We start from the raw sequence: 10,950 nt of genomic DNA on the forward strand, positions 1-10,950 counted from the left end.
AAAAAAATTAAGATGTAATCTACATTGAAGGTTCTAGTCTTTGATCTTCTGCAGCAAATGTTTCAAGTCCTCTCTACTTACAGAAAGCACAGTTGTGCTATCGGAATAACTCAGGTTGTGCAGTTTCTCAAATTACTCATCCAGCAGACAGATTGGATAGATAATGGAGAAAGGGTACAACTTTGATGCACACTTTTCTTGATTTAAAACTCTGCAGTGTTCCCTTGATCTGTTCAAACAACAGTTTCACTCCACAATGAAGTGTTCTGTGATTACAGTTCTTCTCAATGTTAGCCATAACTTGTTATGATCCACATAAATACATTTTCATAGTCAATAAAACAAAATTAACCTGCTTTCAGTCAAGATCCACCTGTCATCAGCAATGATATCGCTTGTACCAAGGCCTCTAGTGAATCCAGTTTGAATTTCTGGCAATTCCCTATCAATGTATGGTTTTAGCTATTTTTGGATAATCTTCAGCAAGACTGTACTTGCTTGTGATATTAATGACATTATTTGATAATTTTCACATTCTGTTGGACCAACTTTTTTGGGGAATAGGAACACATATGTAAAATGAGCAAGGGCCATGTGGAAACAGCCGTATTTAACTTTTGCCAACTCCACAGTGGGGAATTGTCCCTGTCAACAACATTAATAATGCAAAACCAATTTTTATGATGTCAGACTTGTCCCTTATGATCTCACATTTCTTTATACCCATCCCAACATTAATCTTACTGGCTTAGTGGGTCAAAATCTGATGTGATATAGCTCACAAGTTACACAGAACCATATTAAGGAAGTCAAAGGCTATTCAGATTAATAACAGAATACAATCAGGAAAGCTTCAGAAATTGAGTCGCAGGCACACCAGCCTTGAATCTCATGGATTTAGGGAAGTGTTATAAAGATATCAGCCCTATCAATTATAGTTCTCTCTCCCCTCATCTCTCTCCTGCCTCTCTCCTCTCAGTCTTCCAACAAACTTGGACAAAAGGCTCTTAGCTCTGGTTCAATGGTATATCAACTCCAAGGTCCGCTCTTTCTCATGTCAGGCATCTGGTTCTCTGCTGTCACTGCTACAGCTGTTGCTCCTGCAGGCCCCAGTCTGGCTAGTGCAAGAATTCCTGGCCCTGAAGGATACATTGCATTCTCTTCTTTGTTGTTGATGAAGTTTCTCTAATTCTGCTGCGGGATCTACTCAGCTTAATGAGGAGCCTAGCCAATCCCCTTTTGAATAGGCTAATACACTCTATTTATATATTCCCACCCATCCACATGGCAAAATAAGTCAATGGATAGGGAAACTTTTTTGAACAATAAACCCTTAACACCGCACTTCAATGTAGATTGCATCTTAACATCAAAAAACCAAAATTATTCACTCCAGGTCTAATAGGCAACATCATGAAAGGTGGAGAAAAATTCGAAGTTGTCAAGGATTTCATTTTACCTGAATCCACGATTACACTCTTAGTAGCAACAGTGAAGAAATCCAGAGATGTGTTGCACTGAGAAAGTCTAATGTAAAGGACCTCTCCAAGGTCCTAAAGAGCAAGGACTCCAGTTTAAAGACCAACATGGACCTGATCCAAGCCATAATGTTTTCAATTGCCTCATAATCATCTGAACGTTGGAAAATAAGAAAGGATGATAGAAGAAGAATCCATGCCTTTGAATTGTGGGGTTGGAGAAGAGAACTGCATATCTCAGGAACTTCCAAAAGAACAAACAAATCTGTCGTGGAGGAAGAGCAATCAGAGAGAGTCAAGAATGGTAAAACGTAATCTTAATACTTTGAGTATGTTGTCAGGTAAGACTAGTAGGAAAAAGACACCTTGCTGGGTCATCAAAAGTGCAGATGAACTTCAACAAGAGGCATCTATACAATGACAATGAACTTGAGCATGGCAGAGATATTGAGGTTGGTATAATATAGGGCAGAATTCTACTTGGTTGTTCATAAGATCACTGTGTATCATAGTCAACTTGATAGTACCTAAAAACAACAAAAATCCATCCACCAATGGATGCTTAGTTTACTTCCATTTATTTACTATTTTGAATTGCAGTGAACATGAACAAAACCCACATTCACTTGCACCAAGTCAATTCCAACTGACAGTGACATTTAGGACTGAGTAGAACTTCTTTTTAGAGTTTCCTAGGCTGGAAATACTTATGAAAGCAGATTCCCTCATCTGCTCCCCACAAAGTGGTTGCTGTATAAGCAGCTTGATGCTTAATCCACTATGTCAATAGAGCTCTTTACAATGAATATAGGCATATATGTGCCTATTTGTGGTACTGCTATTAGATCTCTAGAGTATGTCCTCAGGAATGGGTTTGTTGGGTCAAAGAGTATCAAATCCAGTATTTCCAGATATTTTAAGGAAGCACCATACTGTTTTCAGTAGCAGATGTACCATTTTACAATCCTACCAGCAGTGTATTCAATCTGTATGCAGAACAAATAGTTTGAGAAGTTGGCTTGTATGAAGAATGTGGCATTGGATTGGAGGAAGACTCATCAACAATCTGCATTAAGACACAACCTTGCTTGTTGGCGAGGAAGTCTTGAAATGCTTGCTGCAGAAGATCAATCTTCAATATGGATTATATGACAACACCAGGAAAATACAAATCTTCATTACTGGGCCAATAGGAACATTGCTTGGGTCCACAGTCAGCACCCTTAGTACCTGCAGTTAGAGATAAAAATACATATTTCATTAGGAAAGTCTGCTGTTAGGGACTTCTCCAAAGTGCTGAAGAGCAATGATGTCAGTTTGAAGACTACAATACATTTGATTAAAATTATAATCTTTTCAATTACTTTCTACAAAGCTGGAAGTTGGAAAACAAAATAAGGATGACAGAAGAAGTATTGATAGCTTTGAGTTGTGGTGTTGGGAAGAACACTGATATCTCATGGATTTCCATAAAGACTAGCAAATATTTCTTGGAAAAGTGCAGCCAAGATAGTGAAACTTTGTTGCACATACTTTGGGCATGTTGTTAGGAGGGGCTGGTCCATGGAAAAGAACATTGTGTTGGGAAACATTGTGTCAGTAAAGAAGGGGAAGACCCCCAATTAGATGGCTTGACACAGTGACTATAACAATGGGCTTGAGTATAACAGAGATAGTGAGGATGACAAAGAATAGGTAAAGGTTCAGATCTGTTATTTGTAGGGTTTCAATGAATTGTAGAGAGCTCTAGTGGCCTAGTGATAAGAAGTTGCATGGCAATCCCAAAGGCATGTGATTTGAATCTTCTAGATGTTCTGAGGGAGAAAGATGGGCAATCTCCTCCAATGGGATTTACTGCCTCTGAAAATCCACTGAAGGGTTTGGTTCCAAGTTGATGGCACATATTCAATGAGTCAGTGAGTCATATTTGATTTGATTGCATTTAGTAACAACAGCAATCACAACTAACAGTATACGGGTATAAAGATTTAAGGTATAAAGGCTTCAATATCCCCATGTTTGTAGTTTTGATTTTCATTTCTCTGGTGACTCTAATCCACCCCTCAGGCCTGCCATTACTTGTTTTTGGTGAAACATTCTTCTAGGTTGTATAACCCTGGTTTGCTCCTTGTGAACTCGTGGCTGCTGTGAAGCCAAACACTGTGCCACTGATGTGTCAAATGTGAGAATGGTTACCCATGGTGGACAGTATTTGGTGGAGCTCCCCTATTAAAACAAGCATGGAAGCAGGAGTGGCATCCACTTCTGTAATAGATTGCCTCTGGAAACCCTATGAACCTGGAGAAAGGACAAAAGTTATACAGGTGTGCAGGTCTTTCGTTCAAAGGGTCACTATGAGTTGCCTCTCAATCGATGACACTTAACAACAACACAACAAAACAATTGTTAGTAATTGTAAGTATCTTTTCATGTCTTAGTTGGCTGCTTGAGTATTTATTTATTTATTTATTTAATGTTTATTACTTTTTTTCATTGTTGCACATTTTCTTTCCTCTCTCCCCTCTTTCTCTGCCAAGCCACCCTACAATGTACCCGTTGTTGTCATACACATAATGCCTAATCATATATTCCTTTTGGTCAGTTCTTCCCTTCTTCTGTTCTAATGCAGTATTCACTCTCTACTTACTCTTTTCCCATTTTCTCCCCAACCTCTCCATATATGTCCTATTTTATAACAGCAGAGTTATGAAGTATTTATAATTTTGTGATTGAGATAATTCGCTCAGCATAATGTCCTCCAGCCTCTCCCATGTTGTGTAATATTTTATGAATTCATTGTTTTTCATTGGTGTGTAATATTCCATTGTGTGACCATAGTTTTTTTATCCATTCATTTGTTGAAGCGTCCTTGGGTTACTCCCATTCCTTTGCTACTGTGTATAACACTGCAATAAACATGAGTGTGCATACATCTGTCTGAGTCATGGCTCAAATATCTTTAGGGTGTATTCTAGTAGTGGAATTGCTGGATCAAGTGGTGTGGAGTTTGTCTCTCAATATGGCTTTTCTAGTGTGAATGACTGACTTTGTGGAGGGGAGGCACGACTATGTGAGTGAGGAATGCTGGCAACCACAAAGTGATTGGCTATCTACCATTCCACAAGGGAATTGGCTAGTCTCAACAATCTACAAGAGGATTGGCTAGCCTCACCAATAAATTGAACAGCTTTAGATGCAGATAACTGGAAGATCCTCCCCTACCAGAAGAAGAGAGAATTTTTTTCCCCAGCCAGAGAAGAGAAACCTCCCTTAACCTGGTGAATGTAGGGATATACTTTGGGACAGCAGCAGCAACAATAGCTGAACTAGAGAATTGATTTGAGATGAGACTTTGGAGACAGGGGTAGGGGGAAGCCAATAGTGGTAGGACTGAGAACTTTGTTGGGCAATTGGGGATGGGAAACCAATATTTGCAGGACTAAGAACTTGGGAATACAATAAGGTTCAAGGCTGAGGTACCTGCAGGGACATTTTGGGAGCTATTTTGATTGTATTCTGTTATTAATCTGAATTCCTTTTGACTTCCCCAATATGGTTCTGTGTGGTCTGTGAGCTATTACATAGGATTTTTGATTCAGCAAGGCAATAAGATTGGTGTTGAGATGAATAGAAAGAGGCATGGGAATGTGGGAAACATGTCTGACTTCATAGGACTTGGTTTTGTACTATGGGTGCTATGGACAGGGACAGTCTTCCTCTGTGAAGTTTATAAAAGTCAGATATGGTGCTCCCCATGTGATCTTCTATTTTTACAAATGGTATTTTTCTTTACAACTTTTTGAGAAAGCTCCAGACTGACTTTCATAGTGGCTGCACCATTTTACACTCCTACCAGCAGTGAAGGACAGAGAGTGGGGTGGAGATCCTCAATTAAAACAAGCTTGGAAGGAGGAGTGGCATCCACTTCCATAATAGCTTGCCTCCAGAGACCCTATGAACCTGGAGAAAGGATGAAAGACACCCACGCATTGAGGAATCTCCTTCATAGGATCGCTATGAGTTGCCTGTGACTCGAGGGCACTTAACAACAACAACCAGCAGTGAATGAGAGTTCCAATCTCTCCACAATCTCACCAGCATTTGTTGTTTGCAGCTTTGTTGAACTTTGCTGTTGTTGCTGGGATGAGATATCCTGTAGTTGTTTTTATTTACATCTCTCTGATAACTAGGGATTTTGAATATTCTGTGTTTGTTTGCCACCTGAATGTCTCCTTTGGTGAAGTGTTTATTTATATTCTGTGTCCATTTTGTGATTGGGTTGTTTACCTTTTTCTTGTTGAGGTGTTGGAGTAGTCTATGAATTCTAGATATAAGTTCCTTATCAGACACGTTATTGCTAAATATTTTTTTCCGCAATCCGTGGGTTTCCTTTTTTCCCTCTTGGAGAAGATTTTAGATGTGCATAGGGATTTGGTTCTTACAAGGTTCCACTTGTCTATTTTATTCCTTCCTGACTGTAGATTTTTCATTATACTTAGAAGACTGTTCACACTGTGGATTAGGGCTTCTAGAGTTGTTCCTAGCTTTCCTCTGAATGAATTTTACAGTATTTGGTTTTACTTCTTAGGTCCCTGATCCACTTTAAGTTGATTTTTGTGTATGAAGTGAAATGTGATCCTGGTTTAAGTTTCCTGAAAATAGTTTTCCAATTTTGCCAACACCATTTTTTAAAGAGACTGTCATTTCCCCACTTACGAATATTTTCTTTAATGTTTGTTCATGACTTTCCTTTTTTAAAAATTGGATTGTTTTTTTGTTGAAGTTTTCTATGAAATTAGATATATCAGTCATATTGTTTCCAATGATATCTCCCCAACTTTGAGAGTTTTCTTTGAATACTTCTGGTAGTCTTTTGATGAATGTAAGTAATCAGAGAAATTTTTAGACCACTTGAGTTATCTAATTTTTGTTGTTTGTGTATTTGTAGTTTGTTATTATTGTATTATTGGGAAAATAAGGTTACCTATTTTTGTCTTTATATTATCTTCTAGGAACTTTATAGTCTTAGTTTTAATATTTAGGTCTTTGATCCATTCTGAGTTAGCTTTTGTTCATGGTTTTATGTATGGATTCTGTCTCATTTATGACAGTATTATTTATTAAAGGTCTGTTTCTTCCCCTTGAATAAACTTGTAAACTTGAATGAACTTGTTATTAAATGACTGTTGTTGTTGCTATGTGCCATTGAGTCCCTTGCAACTCATAGCGACCCCATGTACAACAGCCCTAAATCCTGCTCTATCCTGTGCCAATCTCACTGTCTCTGACACACCTACTCCAATTACCCCAGTCATTGAATTAATCCACCTCATACAGGGTCTTTCCCTCTTGCGCTGTCCCTCCACCCTCCCAAGCATGACGTCACTCTTCAAGGACTGGTCCCTCCTTGCAACATGTCCAAAATACGTCAGATGAAGCTTCAGAAACCTCACCTCCAAGGAGCAGCCTGGTTTAACCCTCTCTCGGATGAGCCTGTTCTTTCTCTTAGCAGTCCATGGTATATTCAATACTCTTCTCTAGCACCACAGTCAAAGGTATCAATGACCTTCCTGGTCATTGTCCAACTCTCTGATGCATAACAAGTGATTGCAAAGACCATGGCCTGTATCAGACACACCTTAGTCTCCAGAGTCACATCATTGCTCTTCAGTACTTTGAAAAGGTCCCTAACAGCAGACTTTATCATCACAATATATCTTTTAATTTCCTGACTGCTAGTGCCAAGAATGTTGATTGTGGAGCCAAGCAAACTGAAGCTGTTAACAATCTCAATCTCTTCACCATCTATCATGACACTGCCAATTGGCCCAGTGATGAGAATCTTTGTTTTCTTGATATTGAGCCTCAATCCATATTGAAGGCTTCAGTCCTTGACCTTCTGCAGCAAGTACTTCAGGTCCTTCTTACTTTCAGCAAGCAAGGTTGTGTCATCTGCATAATGGAGATTGTTGATGAACTTTCCTCCCATCCTGATGCCACATCTCTCCTCATACAGCCCAATCTCCCACATAATCTGTTCTGCATATAGATTGAAAAAGTATGGAAATAGTACACATCCCTGGCATATAGCCTTCCCAATTTTGAACCATGGAAGTGCTTCCTTGCTCTGTTTTGATGACTGCCTCCTGGTCCGAGTATAGGTTTATGGTGTTGAATGAAGAAGTTCAATCTGCTTTGAAAGAGTTGGCACAAAATAAAGCCCCAGGAATTGATGGTATAACAATTGACATATTTCAATTAATAGATGCTGCCCTAGATGGGCTCACTAAGTAGTGTAAAAATATCTGGGGGACAACCACTTGGCCAACTGACTGGAAGAGATCTATATTTGTTCCCATTCCAAAGAAGGGTGACCCAACAGAGTGTGGAAATCATCGAACAATATCATTGATATCACATGCAAGCAAGATTCTGCTGAAGATTATCCAAAAACGACTGGAACAGCACATCAACAGAGAACTACCTGAAGTGCAGGCTGGGTTTAGAAGGGGTCTTGGTACTAGGGATATTGTAGCTAATGTTAGATGGATCTTGGCTGAAAGCAGCTGGAGTACCAGAGGAATGTCTATCTGTGCTTTGTTGATTATGTAAAGATGTTTGACTGTGTGTATCACAACAAAGTGTGGCTAACTCTGAGAAGAATGGGAATCCTAGAACACTAGATAGTGCTAAAATTAATAAATGACTTCCTGTCAAAAATCAACTGCCCATGGATTTACTTTAGTGGTCTCATATCTATCTGTTCTATTGATTTATTTTCTTATCATTGAACCAGGTCCAAGCTGTTTTGATTACTGTCGTTAGGTTTTGAGATCAGGGAGTGTGAAGCTTCCTGCTTTGTTCTTCTTCATCATCATTGCTTCGATTTTTTGGTGATGTTTTCTTTTCCATGTGGAGTTGGTGATGTATTTATAGTTACACAAAGAGGATTGAAATTTTGATTATTTCACTTTATCTTTTTTTTAATGAAATGCATTTTTTTATTTTCCATCAACCATATTTCCACTTTTAAAAAGACTGTTTGAGACTATTTGGTGGTTGTTCCAACTCACTCAGTGGCCTGAGCGGCGGGGACTGAAGACCAGTCTTCAGTTGCAGGCTGAGTGCTCCAGTCAGTAGGGAACTGCTGAATAGGCACTGAGGGTACATGGACGCCTTAGGACCAGTCTGCAACTTCAGGCTGAGTAGCAGTGAACTGAGGAACAGGGGCCGACCATTCTCCCTGAAACTCCTCCTTGGTCACAGACTTTTCAGCAGCAGCAGCCTGCTCTTCCTTTTCAATCTCTTCTGGATCCCTGTAGAAGTACAGATCGGGCATGACCTCCTACAGGTGCTCCCGGGAGATTGTGCCACGCGTGCGCAGGACTTCCTGGGCCAGCATCCACCACATCAGACCCAAGGAGTGAGCTCCCTTGTTGCTGCACGGGATAGCAATGTCCACCTCGTGCAGAGGAGAATCTGTGGTACACAAGGCAATGGTGGGCAAGTTAACGTAAGATGTTTCTGTCAGAGGCTGGTGGTCAGCCCTGGGATCAGTAACCACCAGAAGATGAGGCTCCTGGAAGGCTGCCTGGATCTGGTTAGTGAAGGTTCCAGGAGTGAAGTGCCCGGCAACAGGAGTGGCCCCAGTAGCAGCAGCAAACTTCAGAAAAGCTCTCTGGCCTGTATTTTTGGAGGAAATGACACTGACATCAGCTGGACTTTCAATGGCAACAATAGCACAAGCAGCCAAGAGAAGCTTCTCCTAGGTCCTCTTCAGGTTTATGATGTAGATGCCATCACTTTTCCTTTTGTAGATGTACTGTTCCATTGGAAGTCAAGGTTAGTGCCATCCAAATGCGATCCTGCTGCAAGGAATTTGAGGACATCCTCCTCCTTCGTCTGCAGGACATCAAGGGCTCTGGATGTTGTGGAAGTTTCCCCTTTAAGTTATGATTGGAACCAGAACAAGATGTATGGACCGTTGTGTGGGTAGCACAGAAAGGCTCATTTTATCTTTAAATCATGTTGTGTGGTATTTACATTTTAACAATAATTTGGAATATCCTTCCTCATCTCTCCTCCAGACACATACACTTTCCGCATACAACTCTTCTGCCTCTCCTAGTGGCCAAGTCCCAGTCCCTGTTTCTCATTACTTTAATATATAACTTTCTAAACAAAAAAATATTAGGAATGCTTTTAAAGGGATAGAATACTGTGACAAGGTTGGCCCCATTTTCATTAACAAGTTGGTAGGATGTTTAAGAATAATCAATTCTGTAAGTCATTACTTTTCCTCTACATGGAACTTCTCCTGGAAGGCCATAAAATTAAAGAGGATTAAAACCTTTACTGGGTTGGTCAGATTACACACATCCTTTAATTCAATACATCACAAACAAGAAAATAATAAAAGGCATTTATAAAGAATCTTTTTGCCAGGGATTTTCTCAACATATCGTAAAACATTAGAACATGCCAAGTAAAAGACTGGAATCAACCATGCCTATAAACTAGAGCTCATTTATTGTCTGTGTATTCAGGGTAGGAGAAAACTTGAAGGATTTGTTGGGTTATACAAACAGGCCTACGGCCAGCGAGAAGGTACTGTGGGCTAGTTTTTCTCCTCTGCCTGTTTGGCTATCTGAGTTCCCTGTGACCAGAGAACATTGAAACTTGGTTTAATTATTACTTCTCTGACTAACAGCTTCAGGTTCAATCTGTTCCTAATGGTGAGAGAACTCAAATGCAGGACATGACATTTTATTCAATGTCCAAAGTACTTTAAAGTAAGTTTTTGAGGCTGGAAGCATAATATTATCAATAAAAATGGTGATTTATTTAGAGAAAGTGGGAAAGTTTACTTTCTGGCACAGTTCAGGGTAAATTGTTGTTGCTTAATGAGAATTGCATAGGATAAGTCAAGATTCAGATCTGTTGTTCCTAGGGTCACTATGAGTTGAATTTAAATTGATTACACCTAAGAACAATAATAGAAACAAAACAACAACAATATCAACATTCATAGTTGATTATCTTTGACTAAATGGAGCTAGAGAAGAAAGGGATTTTGTTTTCTCACTCTCACCCAACATGTTACTTAGCCAGTATTGTGATAAAGCACAAAATGTACCGTTGACTTACTTGTATTCTCCATCTATGCTTTAACTGAATTAGGTGCTTGATATATTAAAACAAAGACTCAATTACTGTAAATTTTCACTTGTCACAATGGAACTGTGTCCTACAGAGTTTTCATTGGTTGATTATCCAGAAACAAATAGCTAATCTTTCTTTCCAGGTCTTCTGGGTAGACTCGAGCTCAAGTCTTTCTTTTAGCAGCCAAGCCTATTAACTGTTTGCACCACCCAGTGAATCCATCTCCTTCATTAGGCTTCAATCAATGTTTGCCTTTAAAGATGGCTCTTGTTAGGTTTTCACTGAGTTAGTTCGCTATGATTTATAGTGA

General features: G+C 39.5%; 1 pseudogene; it reads right to left on the minus strand.

Annotated features, from left to right (window-relative positions):
• Positions 1-8,526: 8,526 nt before the first annotated feature.
• On the minus strand, positions 8,527-10,638 carry LOC102874166 (annotated as a pseudogene).
• Positions 10,639-10,950: the final 312 nt, after the last annotated feature.

Source organism: Elephantulus edwardii, unplaced genomic scaffold (assembly GCF_000299155.1).
Source record: "Elephantulus edwardii isolate Elephantulus edwardi_28Jun2011 unplaced genomic scaffold, EleEdw1.0 scaffold00309, whole genome shotgun sequence".
Lineage (NCBI taxonomy): Eukaryota > Metazoa > Chordata > Mammalia > Macroscelidea > Macroscelididae > Elephantulus > Elephantulus edwardii.